Here is a 15,274-nt window from a genome sequence, read left to right as displayed (position 1 = left end):
ATTTGATCATAAAAAAAAGCGTAACCCACATTTAGCAAAATGCCTGACGATTGCATACCCAAAGTAATTTGTGATTTATTATACTTTATTATTATAACACATATCTGGTCTCTTTTGAAAAGTAACATGCTGAAGTTTCTTACACAATAAAGAAAAATCACTTTGAGTATTAATGAAATAGAGTAACAGAGGTTTGAACACACTGAAGTAAAAGTTTTGTGTACTCACATTTATTTTTACTGGTTGCCAGATGCCTGTTTTTAAGTTCCAGCTGAGTGATAGGAGCTGGAAGAAATAGCCTGAAGTCGTATCTCCAAAGTTTATAAAAATCCCACGGAAAATGTATGTTTTACAAAGGTCTTTGTAATGTGTGTACCAGAAAAAATTTTGCATGATTATTAGGGGTGTAACGGTACATGTATTCGTCCCGCAAATTTACGGTATGGGCTTGACGTACATACATGGTACATGCAGCCATACGATGAATACGTCTACCACTAGGTGAAACTAGGGTTGCACATTTTACAAATCTATGCTCAATATCTTTACTTTACTTTACACTGGCTTACATTGATCTTTTATTTTTTTAAGATTTTTTTTTTCTTTTCGTTTATCACTTTATACTACTGGGCAGTCCAGTAGAGAGAGAGAGAGGAGGAACGGGAGACAGAGTGGGGGGAAGACATTTGGCAAATAATGACGGGTCCGGGAATCGAACCCGGGTCGGCCGTGCCGCGACTCAGCGAGTTATGTGGTTCGCCACTGGGGCGCCCTTACATTGATCTTTAACGTTGAATATTAAGCTTGTATTGCCAAATTTAGATGATGAATAAAACGTTGAAGCTTGTAAACACACGCACGATGACAAGCGGACAGACCATAACAACGCGCACTGCAGACTGTTTCTCCCCGCGAATCTCCCCTCCCCGCCCTACAGGTGTCGGGTGTCCCTAAAACAAAACCTTGAATGAATTATATCATGTTTGTAACACAGCAGGAGCAGGGTCATTACATTTTTACAGTTTTCTTTCGTTTTCTTGTTCGCCCAATGGAAAGACACACACAGACACACCAAGTAAAGTTGGTGTGTCACCAACACACACGCCAACTATCTCCTGCGTGTGGAACCACGGACATTATCTCACAGCTGATAGATAAAAAAAAAGCAATAGTCTGTACATACTTTTTTCCGGACTGATCATCTGAGCTCCTCTCCAGTTGAACTGCTAGTGTGTTTAAATCCAAAATATTGATAAATCAAAATGCCATTGTGTAACATGTCATCTGTCTTCACGTGCGGTGCAGTTAAATCCTCTCTACAAGTGAAACTGAAACTTAACAAGCCTAAGTTATTAAAGGGGCAGTAGGCAATTAATTTACTCAGTGGATGCCTGAACACAGAATGACACCAGTATCACTGACTACCACGGCAAGCCTATAGAAAATTATTCTATTTAATAATAATAATTATAAATATATAATAATTATAAATATGTTTTTCCTGTTGTACCGAACCGTGACCGCAATACCGAGGTACGTACTGAACCGTGGCTTCTGTTTACCGTTCCACCCCTAATGATTATCCAAAAATGCCGTCCGCTGCCATTCATTTCGAGGCTCTAGTGAAAACAAAGCACTTCTTCGTCTTCTTGTGTCACCTTCCCCAGCACTCAGCGCCCATCTGGCTACAATGGTGGTCAAATGACGCTTGCCGGATGTTTCATCTTGTAACTCAAGAATGGAAGCACGCAATAGGTTGAGTGAAGTGACGATCAAAAGGTGGCAAATTCAACTTTCCAACAATGTATTGGTTGATCGGTGAAAACGCAGCCCGGAGCCGACAGACAAGGGCAAAGGGAAAAGAGCACTGCTTGATATTGTGCTTTGTTTATATACAATGTTTGTCTTGGTATGATGTGTGGGTTTGAGATAAGAATAGCAACCCCTCCTCTCTCCCCACTCAATTCCAATCCACAACATCAAACAAAAACAAAAGAAAATATAAACAAAGCTCTGCCTAGAGGTTGCTGATGACAGCGTTACGGATTCTACCTGGGGGGTTTGTTTAACAAGGGCTTTAAAGTGGGGACAAGTGCCTGTGTCACTGTCCCAGGAACGTATATCCCAATAGTGGTGTGTGTTGTCCATCCTCTGGCTGGATTAATGGGGCAATTGATCAACAGTAGACTGTTGTATCCCGGGGTGCGGCCGATCGCTCACCTGTGGCGGGGCCCAACACAGCAGCACCAATCAGCACTGGTAACCGGGGAGAATGATTACCAAACATACGGCTGGTTGGACCGGATTGCAGAGGCAGCCGCTTCTCTCCCCCCGACATTCTGACTATGATGGGGAGCGTGTGTGTGTGTGTGTGGGGGGGGGGGGGGTCTTAGTGGCAGGTGCGAGAAGAGCTAAAGACGGGTTCAACAAGGCAGAAACGTAACGGGGATGAAAACCCAGGTGTTAAGCTCAATCACAGAGCCGAGGGCGATCTCTCTCTCTCTCTCTCTCTCTCTCTCTCTCTCTCTCTCTCTCTCTCTCTCTCTCTCTCTCTCTCTCTCTCTCTCTCTCTCTCTCTGTGCATGGAGGGAGACAAATGCTCCTCGGCGCCGTCGATACAGCGTCGCGCGCACCTGCAGAGGCGTCGTGGAGTAGATAGTATAGATTGAAATACGGACCGTGGTTCCGCAAGGTTTGGAGCGTGCGGACGGATGGGGGCCGCCGTCTTCTCTGGGTCATTGGTAGTCAATAGCAGCACGCATGTGGGCAACAATCTCTTAAGCCCCCCGAGACTGCAATCAGCTCAATCATGTCGCTTTCATGGTAAATGACAGACAGAGAACACAGTCGAAAATGGCCCCTCACAGCCATACAATAATAACACAAGAGCTGCCTACGTTCTCAGGCTTTGGTGGGAGGACCGGAGGTGTGTTGAAAGCGGCGGGTAGGTGGTGGCGGCTGGGGGGGTTCTAAGATGTTGAAACTGGGTTTCGGTGCACATTAAATACAACGTTATGTGGTGTTCTGTGAACACAGTTGAGCCACAGTTATGTCCGTGCCTATTCAATAGGTCTGCTATAATTGTATATGCTGTAACCATTGAAACCTGACGAAACCTGGCACAGTGTTAGAGTTGACTAAATCTGTACGCGCGACCGTTTTCGTTCAGATCAACCTATGAACTTCCGAAGGCACAAACCACAGCCACGTCGTGGGTCGTCGACCGTGGGCAGCAGAGCCGTACAGTGTGGCTGTGGTCATGACTATGAATAAAAGTCAACCATCCCTTACCAAAGCTATTTCACCTGCCAAGCAAAAAAATAAAACTGTGAAAAATAGTTAAAAGTACTATTGTTTACATAATTGGTGAACAATACGCTGGGATGTGTGTCATAAAGTATCCTATATTGATTGGTTGGTTAAATAGAGGACTATTAGCTACAATCAGGCAAAATTGATTAGACAGATGAAGAATGAGGCTGTCTGTGTGGGCAGAATAGGACGAGGGGAGAGGAGAAAGGAGAGAAAGAGACAGAGAGAGTGTTAACTGAGGAGCTGAGTGATTTTGGCTGAAGAAGACGAGGGGAGAGGAGAAAGGAGAGAAAGAGACAGAGAGTGTTAACTGAGGAGCTGAGTGATTTTGGCTGAAGAAGACGCCGACATTCATTATGTTATGCTTCTCTGCTGTGTTGCATTCCTCCTATAGCCTAACCCCATCCACCCCTCCCACACACACACACACACACACACACACACACACACACACACACACACACACACACACACACACACACACACACACACACACACACACACACACACACACACACACACACACACACACACACACACACACACACACACACACACACACACACACACCTCCATCCATCCTATCCCAGCCTTGGCCGAGCCCCACTGCTCTGCTCACCGCTCTGGATCCAGCCCTTCCGCTGGACTGTGCCATTTGATCCGCGCGAGGGATGATTCACGCTCCGCGATCAGAGGAGTGAGGGCGGCACACAGGAATCCCTCTCTCACACATCCATAATTCAGCGTTCACGCCTTCCTCCTCCTCCTCCGCCCCCCAGCCACCCACCCTCCAGCCACACCCCCCTCCCAACCCCCTCTTCCTCCCGTTACTGCTGTGGCTGCTGCTGCTACTCGTTGTGCCGTGTGTGCTCTACAGCGCAGCACCCGCTAGCTGTCGTCTCAGGGCGCTCATCTGGAACTCCACACAAGTAGCCAGGTAAGATGATAGGGTGGCAAAGTACTATTCCCCCCCCCCCCCCCCCCCCCGCCCTTCACTAGATTCAGAATTCGGTGAAGTGTGAAATGTATGCTGTGTGCATCTTAAAAAAATAATAATAATAATAAATGAATGGTGTTGGCTGGTTTGCTTCTTTTTTTTTTATACACTTTTTCTCCTTATTTTTCAATTTTTTCTCCCATCCCAATTTCGCCTCTCCAATTCTCCCTTCAATTCTCCCCTCCCCTGTCTCGAACGTTGCTAGACTATGCCTCCCACTGGTCGGCTGCAGTGAGGACCACGCCTTGCATCACGTGTCCCCTCGGGTACACGAGGAGGCAGCTGTCGCATCTTAATCCCCACCCACCAGCTTTCCCACCCCTAACACTGCCAATTGTGTTAGTATGAACGACCAGCCAAGCTGGTAGCAACGCCGAGAGCTGGGCTCAAACCGGCTGATTTGCTTCTTAACACTTTAAGTGCCGGAAACGTGTTTAGGCGTCTTTCCTAGCCATGCTCAAGTTGCCTAGGACGCCGTAACTCGTCTTTGATATCAATATTTCAAAAATCTGTGATCGGAATCATATTTCCCCTCTGCAGCCTTCACACACAGTTCTGATCTCCTCTCAATCCTCTAGCGGTTCAAGAGCGCCATCTGGTGGCTGATCGGCAGATCGCCCAACAGGAAGTCATGTGGATGAAGTGGTGATCACCCATATTACTTCCGGGCACTCGCTATAGGTCCCGGGACTCGAGCTCGACACAATACATAGCGATCCGTTACCAATAACTCGATAAACAACATGATTTGGACGTATATACTATTATACAACCTGGAAATGGACCGGGTATTTCGACATCCCATAATGGAAAACTGTCTACCCCACGCTGATCGCCCAACGGCCCGAGGAGACTGGGGTGAGTTTTAGCGTGTAATATTACCGTGTTCGATACTAACTGATCTGATGAACATATGACCCACATTAGATGAATGGTATAACGCTGCCCACGGAATTATAAACGCCCCCTCGCCCATCCGGTCAACATCAGATGACGTGTAGTAACTTCCAGAAGTACGTCCAGTTGGAATTTTTTATATCGCGCCGATTGCTATCAAACTGTATTTCATCATCAATATAATGCATTTGGGGCTATAAATCACGTTCTGGAGAAAGCTGCAGAAAGAGATGAAAACATACTTATACTTTAGACCATATTTTAGTATGAATATGTGAATGAAAAAGTTTAACGTTGCTACACCATGAACAATACATATAGGACCTTGAATGGGCCCTAATAATGGCAATCTAGCAATAGAATTTAAAAAGTTATAGCCCTGCAAAGAAGGGGAACTTCTCCATGTTAAATAGAGCTGGCAACGGATGGTATATCATGAATTTAGCCTTAGGCAATCAAAGTGTTAAATTGCTGTATAATCTGTCTGTTGGAAATGTTGCTATGGTACCTTAAACTATACCAAAAAAAGAGATGGTGATGGTTCTGACACATTAGGGGAATGTTAGTGACTGTGGGAGTGCGATGTCGCCCCCGTCCCACCCCTGTCTATGCCCCCCCCCCCACACACACACACACACATACAGTACACACATACAGGCACACACGGCTCACCCCTTCCCTTGGCAATTGTATGGATTTACCTACTCACAGAGACATATGGTGGAGCTTAGCATGTGAATTCACTCTCTCGACTCTTGGTGGAGCTCAAAGGAAACGATGCAGCAGGACTTGGTGCTGGAGAGGCAACAAATCCAATAGTGACAGGATAGCGCACCTCTTCTCCATGTCTCAAGGACTCTGGATCAGTGGCGTCGTTAGCCCTGGGCTTTTTTTTTTTTTTTTTTTACTTTTTTTTTTTCAGATGTCAGCATCCCCATTGTCTGTGCTGAATGTTTGTTAGTGTTTGATATTTTTTGTTGGTTTTCAGTACTTTTAAACATCCATTTTTAGTAAGTAGTTTTCATTTGATCCTATAATTTTTTCATTGACCGATTTGTGGACTTTTTTTTGTGTGTCCTGAAAGGTGCCTTATAAATCAAATGCATTATTATTATTATTATTATTATTATTATTATTATTATTATTATTATTATTATTATTATTATTATTATTATTATTATTATTATTATTATTATTATTATTATTATCATCCAGGAGGGAAAAGACACTTTGGATAGTAGGGACTGCATCTCTGCCTGTCCTGACCAGGAAACAGTTTGCAACTGTGATCTCCTCTGGCAATAGTTGGATATTGTAATGTGTGGCGAGGGTTTGCAGCAATTCCACTGAGAGAAACTAGTCTGAGACTGGATAACATGCCTGTATGCCTCTCATAAGTTGTTATCCAACTCATGAGAACCTGCTCTCAAGCTCTTGCAGCATTCTGTCGAGGACTGGATAGAACAGTCTCTGTCTCAGCTGAGGTCTGAGCTTGTGCCACAAGACAACTACATACTCGTCCATCCTTTTCTGCTTCCTCCTTTGGCTGGTAGTATGTTCCTCAATCCCAGGGCCATTACATACTGTATGGCCTTTGTCCTGTCATACATGAGGTGCGATAGCCTTTGAGTGTGTCCTGCACTGTGCTTTTAAATAGTACAGATAGGTATTGAAGATGTGCACTTTAACGCAGCAGCACCTGGAGCCATCCATACCCATGTCCAGTGTCCACTGACAAAGACATGCTCATAATACTGTGATAAACTATAATAAGCTTTAATCGAACCCTGGTTCATTTCCTCGGATTGTCTGGTTGGTTTGGGGTGGTGTGAAAGCTCATTCATTCATTCATTCATTCACTCTTCCAAGTGAACCCTGCTGCGGTTCATTTGAGATGTGAATGCAAAGCGGACCAAACGCAGGAAAATACCCCAAAATCGAATAAATTTTTTTATGAGAAGACTGAAACATATGTATATAATGAAACACACAATACAGTTTTTTTTCGATTGCTTAAGCATGATTTTGAAAACGGGGCCCGGTGTTTCAAAACACACAATTAGCACAACCACACACACAATTATCAGAACACCTCAGATCCTTTGCTAAATTAAACACTTACACTAAACCATACACTAATTTATAAAAACTATACGTGTTCATATGACTTAATTCTGTTTGAACCAGTTACACACACTGCTGTGCCTAAAACACATTTAGCAATTATTGTGCTTATAGGGGTGCAAATCTGGGCCTATGTTTTGCTCCTTGAGTGTAAGGTTTTGATAATTATGTATTACTTTTGATTTGAGTGTTTATGCAATTGAAGAAAACTGTAAAGCCTAGAGATGAACTGTTTATTTCTTTAGGCTGTGCATATGTTTGATTGTTTGTTTATTTGCTTATGTGATTCTTAACTGTGTTTTTATTTTGTTATTGGTGTATATGTGTGTATGTATGTACAGTATATGTATATATATATTATATGTATATATATGTGTATATATGTATATTTGTACTCCTGTTGGGGCCTCTTGGACCAGATCAATGTTTTATCTGGCTAAATAAAGGTTAAATAAATAAATAAGAAACTGATGATTTTGTCCTGTTAACTTTGAATTTTCTATGGGGATTGCCCAGATCCCTCTCATGGACATGGACCTCACTTTGAGAACCTCTAATGATTCTAGTTCTTCAGTATTCATCTCTAATTACTCTAATTACCCTCCACCCCCCCTGGGATGAAGCCCCCAATGTTTTCTAACCCTAAAAACACCCCTGCTCTGGATAGATGTTTTTTCTTTATCAACTGTACTGCGATCACCCTGTGTTGTGAGTGTGGAGCTGTATACGTGGCTATCTGTCTCACACACACATTACGTGGCTAACATACTCATGTGCTGTATGTGCTACATGTGAATTCATGGCAAGGTGTGGACAAAGCTTTCTACCTATTTTTCTTTTTTTTGGGTCTGTGTTTATTCTCCTGGCACTGCTATCTGTCTAAGCTGCTGCAGTATGTGCTCATGACCCTGCCATCACCCTGTTTTGGATGATAAAGAGCTTAAAGGGGGAAATCAACCTAGTTGAAAACAGGCTTACAATGTTTCAAAATATATCTTTATTGACAAGCGGCAAACCTGAATACAGTCTTTTGGGATGCAACGTGAGATCATATATGTGTCTCGTCAAAGGCCCTCGAATCCACATATTTGCTGTGAAGCGAGCTGTTAATGTTGGGACTCGATTTGAACATTGATTAAAGGTAAGTGGAGAGTGGTACAGTGATGTTACAGTAGCCATCATTCCATCCATAGGAATGTTACCGCTTTAAGTCTTCTTTTGACTGGTATACACTGCTGGACAGCACATCCAGGCACATGAGGTAACAAAAAACTTCATTGGTGCTCAATACTCAGACAATAACCTAAAAGCTTCTTTTAGAGAACAGTTACAGTTAAAGGAACTGAGAGATTATCCGATGGCAATGGGGTTGTAGCAGATCTACCCCTTCATGTTGATGTTGGGTTTGATTTTCCCTCTTGAATACGTCGGGCGTATGAAACAGACTGAACAGATACTGGCAGAGAGAGCAAAGAGGCGGAGGGAGAAGGAACAGAGACAGAGGCGTAGTATGTCAGCGAGACAGATGCTCCTGATGCTTTTTTATACTGTATGTATAAGATAAGATATTCCTTTATTGATCCCCTTGGGGACATTCAGGTATCATAGCGGGAGGTACAGGTAGTAAAAAGCAGTCATAAAACCACTACAATAGATACATACCAGGAAAACTACAGTACTCTTGCTACTGTTTCTATAAACATTATGGGTCCGTGCATGGTCCAGGCATGGCACCACAGAACAAGCTATTATGTCTTTAACACTAGCACAGCCGACAAGGGGTCAAATGACCCCTAGGCATTTTCAATAAATGTATCCTCGTCACTCGGTCGAGCTCCAGCTCTGTCATTCAATGACCTTTCCCGTTTTATCCCGTAGTACCCGTTTTATCTGGCACGGTTTCTGAAATTTCAAAATGACTTCAGGAAAATGTAATTAGAACGTTATTCCACATATGGGCCGTTGGAACAGACTAAAGTCACAGCACTTTGCGAGCGTCTAGTGCAGGCTTGGCCAACCCGTGGCTCACGAGCCGCATGTGGCTCTTTGCCCGTCAATGTGTGGCTCTTCCATAAAAAAAAAGAAAAATAAAAATAATTATAATATATATTTTTTTTTATGTCACTCAAACCTACATTTCATTGTGGTAAACCTCATATTTTTATATTCAGAGGTAATTGTACAGTGTACACTGTTTATTTTTCTCATATTTCTCAGCTGTCGGGTCATCTGACCCGTTCCTGGTGGGAATTAGTGGCATTTTCTCCATGGCTGTGCTAGTGTTAAAAACATACAGTACTCAGAGAGAGAGAGATAGAGGTGAGAGCAATTACACAAGTTATACAACCAAGCTCAGAACAAAGCCTACCATAAGCGACCGGCAAAGGGCTCAAGGACACTGAAGGCCACAACAAAGCGCACAGGCAACTTTTTAGGGATACAGATTCAGTCTATAACAACAGCCATAATAGATAACCATGGACACGCTGTCACCAGCAGTGTTGGTCAAACGCGGTTAAACAGCGTTTAGGCTACGTCACTGAGGCAGAAGTGCGCGCAATGATGTGCACGCGCACACACAAAAATGACTCGTTGCGCCGTATACCCCGGCCGGCACTTATCACCTAAACTTTGCATAATAATAGGATACCGACAACCAAAATACAAGCCCTGTAGGTGGGGGGTTGCTTGATCTCCCGACTGGAAGGATGAGACAAGTTGTGCTTCAGTCTGAAGGAAACTGTCCTTCTGTAAACTAACTCTAAGTTACATTGTTAATTTAGTTTGTATTTACTTTTCTAGTTTAAGTTAATTCAATTAAAGAAATTGTAACTACAATTACATTTAAAACATTGTTATGCATAATAATCATCTGTTCTGTGCGCAACCGAGGGAACATGTATGCGCGCGCGCGAGTGCGCGGGAGCGCACGTGCACGTGTCGTTTGGCCTTGGCCCATATTACGACTGCACCACTGGCTGTCACCATCTATAACAATCGATCCAGCACGACAACACCAATTCACGGAGCAGCACCACAAAGGCAGGATGATATAATATGCTTTCACTCCCCAAAGCCGAGGGCTCACTTGAAGAGAAAGGTGGCACGGCAGCTTCCTCCTTCGCCTGCAAACTTTGGCAATGAAGTCAGGCAGCCACTGAGTTGCTCCAAGTTGTTCTCATGGACGGATGTTAATAACAGAGACAGGGCCATCTTGCCAGTATGAATCTTAGTAGAAAACATCAACTTCTGGCTTTAAGCGAGGAGAGATAATTCCAGCAGCTGCAGAACTTTCTTTGCAGAGTTTCTCTGACAGGCCATATGCCTCACTTCTGGTGGCCTGATCCCATCCTGGCTCTGTGCGTATGTCCTCCATACACTGGGGCGGAGCAGCGCAAGTCTCCCAAACTGCATTGATGGTTCTAATTCTGCAAGAGCTGCGGCAAAAGCAGTTACAAATGCACAGTTCACATTCAGGAAACTCATCTTTGTTGAACAAAGCTGCTCCAAGGTCAGGTTCAGCTGGTGGGCGTAGCAGTGAACAAGCCGGGCGTGTGGGTATGTCTCTTTCATTAGCGTCTGTACCCCACGGATGTTCTCACTCATTATAGCCGCACCATTATAAGTCTGAGTGATCAGCCTGTCTCCCAGCTTCAGTGGGTTCAGCACACCCTTGATGCTATTCGAAAGGCCGATTTTATTTTCGACTTCCAACAGAAAAAAAAACTCTGCCTGTTTTGCAACGACAAAAAGATGTCTCGTCCACTTGCTCGGCTATCTCCTCCCTGTACACTTCAGACATACAGTCTGACAGTTTGTTTTGTACAGTGACGGATGTCCCTTTGAAGATGGGCTGAGCATCGTAGTGCCGCTGAAGCCTTGTAATCGGCGCTCACACATTTGACACACAAATTAATCGGAATTTCCTTGGATTCAGAGAGTCTGTCGACTCGTGGCCCCGCAGTGCACATTTTCCACACTGTTTAATACACATGTTATGATCCGACTAATCACGTACCTGTTTTCCTCTACCTGAGTGTCGTCCTGCTCAATTGAGCACCGGTATGCACTGTAGGCGGTAATGTTTACCCTTCCAAGCAAGATCAGTTCCACAGCATTGTCCAGATGAGTCCTGCTGCCCTTATGTTTTGCAACCCTCTCAGAAGACCAATTAGCAGACATTGGAAACGGAAGAGTGCCTTCTTTTGTATGCTAACTGTTTTTCTTCAAAACCCATTCCACATCAAACCCACGTCAAATTTACCAGCAGTTTGAGTGATGACAATATTCCGTGGCTGGTGGCACCAAGGGGCTTTAAGTACAATTTCTCCTACAAATGAAGGGTTTTGAACTTGTGCTCATATGAAATCCCCTTCTGTTAATTTCCTCAAGTTAGCCAGCGTTAGATAAAAAGCCGCCCAAGCTAGTGTCCAAGCTATTGGCGGCAGACCAACTGATCAACTCCGGAATATGAAATTACACTGTTTAATGGGGCTAGTGTCAGCCCCACTTTCTACATTGAACACTCAGAGGATGCATATTCATGTTTTACCCACATACAATCCACATTGCGTTGTGAGGGTGGGGCAATAGCCCCACATTCACGCCAGCGCAGGTCTACTGTAGACACAAATCGGGAGAACGCAGCCTGAAGCAGCAAGGCAGGGACCAATAAACATCCAATAAAAATCCTAACACAAATTATATGTGATTCAGGAAGATGCTATTTTCATATATACTACATTGCAGCAGATAATCATCTTTGAGCATTAATAATAACATTATTTGTTTGCTCAGTTATTTCTGGTGACTACAGGTGCACCTAGCCATAATGGCCAGTTGCCACTGCTGATCCACTAGGCATGAGAACATGTTAGAGGTTCATTGAATCCCATGTCTGAGGCAGGATTGTCAACACTGTTGGATTTCAAAGTGAGTGCTTTCTGACTGAGATACAGTACTGTCTAGAGATTTTACACCTCACTGAAGGTGGAGGACTGATAATAATACAAATGTTTTGGACAAATTCTTATGCAAATGGTAATTTGCCTGTATCAAAGACCTCCTTGGTTTTAGTTGTTTTATTTCACATGACATTCACAGTATACTCATGATATACAAGACGTTATGTTTATAATAAGTCATTATACTGCAAAGCTAAGCTGATGATGCATAAAGATTTTTTCAGCCTCTAGGTGTCACTAGAGCACCACCAAAACAAAGGCTGAAACATCATTATTTGACGTTGACTGCACTTTCAAACTAGGTATTGCAGATCAGATATTACTCGAGATCTAGCAATATCATACCGATCTTACCACTAGAAATGTTGTCAGAAACATATTTTAGGTTAAAATTGTGACTGATTAATGAATTCATCATTTAATATTTTTTTAGCGTAATGATGAATGTTGTTGTTTACATGTTGCAGGCATGTATCCCTTTCCTACTTCCCATCTCCCCGCGTGGAATGCACCCGAATGGATAAATGACATGCTGGTGCTCTAGTGTGACACCTAGTGGCCAAATCTTATCTATAGCACCTTTAAGTGATGGTTGAGGGGGATTACATTTATATTATTATCTTCCAGTGTGAAATGTCATTTGACTTTGACTGATAAAACGTTCAAACAGGGTGAATCGTCATTATTTGATTGTTTTCTTAAAGGTTGACGCCCAGAAACGTCCCATGCACAGTAAAATAGAAAGAAGGAGAGGAAATACAGGCAGAGGGAGGGGTCTCTGCAGATAAACACACCATCAAACACTTGTAGTGTGTCTTACGTGTTTGCTCGCCAATCGTTGAGCATCAAACACGTATTACGTTTTTAAATTGTTTTTTCTTTTTTTCGATTATAATATCCTATACACTCTCATGGACCTCTGTGTTATCATTGGAACTCATTCTGAAACCTCGAGATTGCAATGCCGGCCTATTCCTGCTAGGTGGCAGTATTGCCTACCCTTTGAAACCTTATTTCACACTGTGTGTTAAATTTTATATGTTCCGGGCAGATAATTTGGACGCCGGCAAGTGAAACGCTTAATTCGAGCAACTTGGAACGCGTCCAGCACACTTGATGCATATTTTGTGCCATTTCATGTCAGGGACCCGATGGACATCAATACTGGAAATCGCGATCAGACAATTGGAATATTCATTTTGGAATAACTCCTAGCAAAGGTAAAGACTATATGACATCAATCCTACTTCGATCCTACAATGATTTCACATCGATCGCAACAATCAACATATGTAGTATTCAAAACGTATGCAGTTGCTGACGATCAGAGCATCACAAAACGACCCCCCCCCTTTGATGCCTTTATGATTGAAACATAATACCTATTATATACCTTTGATTTGGAAATAATATCGTGTCCAGGCGAGCAACGCGAACGACTTTCGCAAAATGCACATAGCGCTCCATAACTCAGCTTCCAGGAATTAGCCCGGATCACTCTGAAACTATACAATATTCACCACGGGATAACCCGCAAACGTATACATTTCTTTCCAACTCTTTTTTACATGTTGGACGAGAGATAGTGACTGTCAAATGACCCATAGTATTGTCTCCATAGCTATAATATAGATTATAGCTCTGCAAACATTGTGATGCACAGTGAAAATGTGTCTTTTAAAGTGTGACCCATTGACTACAGGGATGGGGATAATAGCTGGTGCTGAATGAGTTAAATTATTATAGACATAATCATTAAAAAAATTATATTACATCCACAGAGCTTTTAGAAAGGTGCGGAATAAAAGTATTACTTCCCCTCCCAAAATAGTGACTGATTAATGAATTCATTATTTAAGATTTTTTGGAGGCATGTATCCCCTCCATACTTCCCATCTCCCCCCGTGTAATGCACCCAAATGGATAAATGACATGCTGGTGATCTAGTGTGACACCTAGTGGCCAAATCATATCTATAGCACCTTTAAGTGATGATTAAGGGGGATTACGTTTGTATATCTTCCCGGATTCCTTGGGAAAACATAGTGACAAAGTCCCCCCACATGGGAGGTGCTTATGTGTCTGAGCTGTTGACAGACCCTTCCCACCACGGTCATCTACCAATCCCCCCAACCCCCCATAGGGGTGCACTATGTAATGGGATTACAATGGACGGAAACAGTGGGGGCAATATTATCCAGTGAGAATATTATTAACCATGGTTATTGGCCTCCGGAGGGCCACGTGGTGCCGGTATGCATCTGGGTCCACGCCAACGGGGCTTCCCAGTTGCAATTTCCCTCTTATACAGTAGCTGTTGATTAAAAATGCCTGCAGCAGACACATGTGATTAAACAGCTGCTTACGTACCATCGGACTACCATAAGCTAAATGAGACAATGCCGAGCAGACGAATTACATGCGCGTCTACGGCACGTACTCTACACCCTCATGAGCCGCTGTCATCCCACATCAATGGTGATACATGGACGAGATTCGGTTAATAATGGCCTTTTGTTTGAGGAGGATTACCTTGCTTATTATTCTGTTCTGATACATTTCGCGCTAGGCGAATTCACCTTTGATATTTACAGCCCGTGGCTTGTTTGGTCTGATTCCATTGATCGCCATTGATCCGTTCCACACGGGCATCGCTGGCGCTGGGAGTGTTTACTTTGATCAATGGCTCCAGTATAAATACCTGCTACCGTCCCCTTGCTGTAGCCAGTTCAAACAACCTTCCATATATGGAGATAGGGTATTACCATAGCATTAATCAGCCTTAGATTTAGAAGATAATGGGGCAAATGTATTTCCTCCTCTCTCTCTCTATCTCTCTCTCGCAATCTTCTCTCACACCCTGCTCTATTTCACTCCTACTTCCTTCTCTCTCCCTCTCCTTGCCTCTCTCTCTCTCTCTCTCTCTCTCTCTCTCTCTCTCTCTCTCTCTCTATCTCTCTCTATTTCTTTCCTCCTCCTA

This window comes from Notolepis coatsorum, assembly GCF_963971535.1.
Source record: "Notolepis coatsorum genome assembly, chromosome: 12".
NCBI classification, from domain to species: Eukaryota; Metazoa; Chordata; class Actinopteri; order Aulopiformes; family Paralepididae; genus Notolepis; species Notolepis coatsorum.
Note: the sequence above shows the minus strand (reverse complement) of the source record.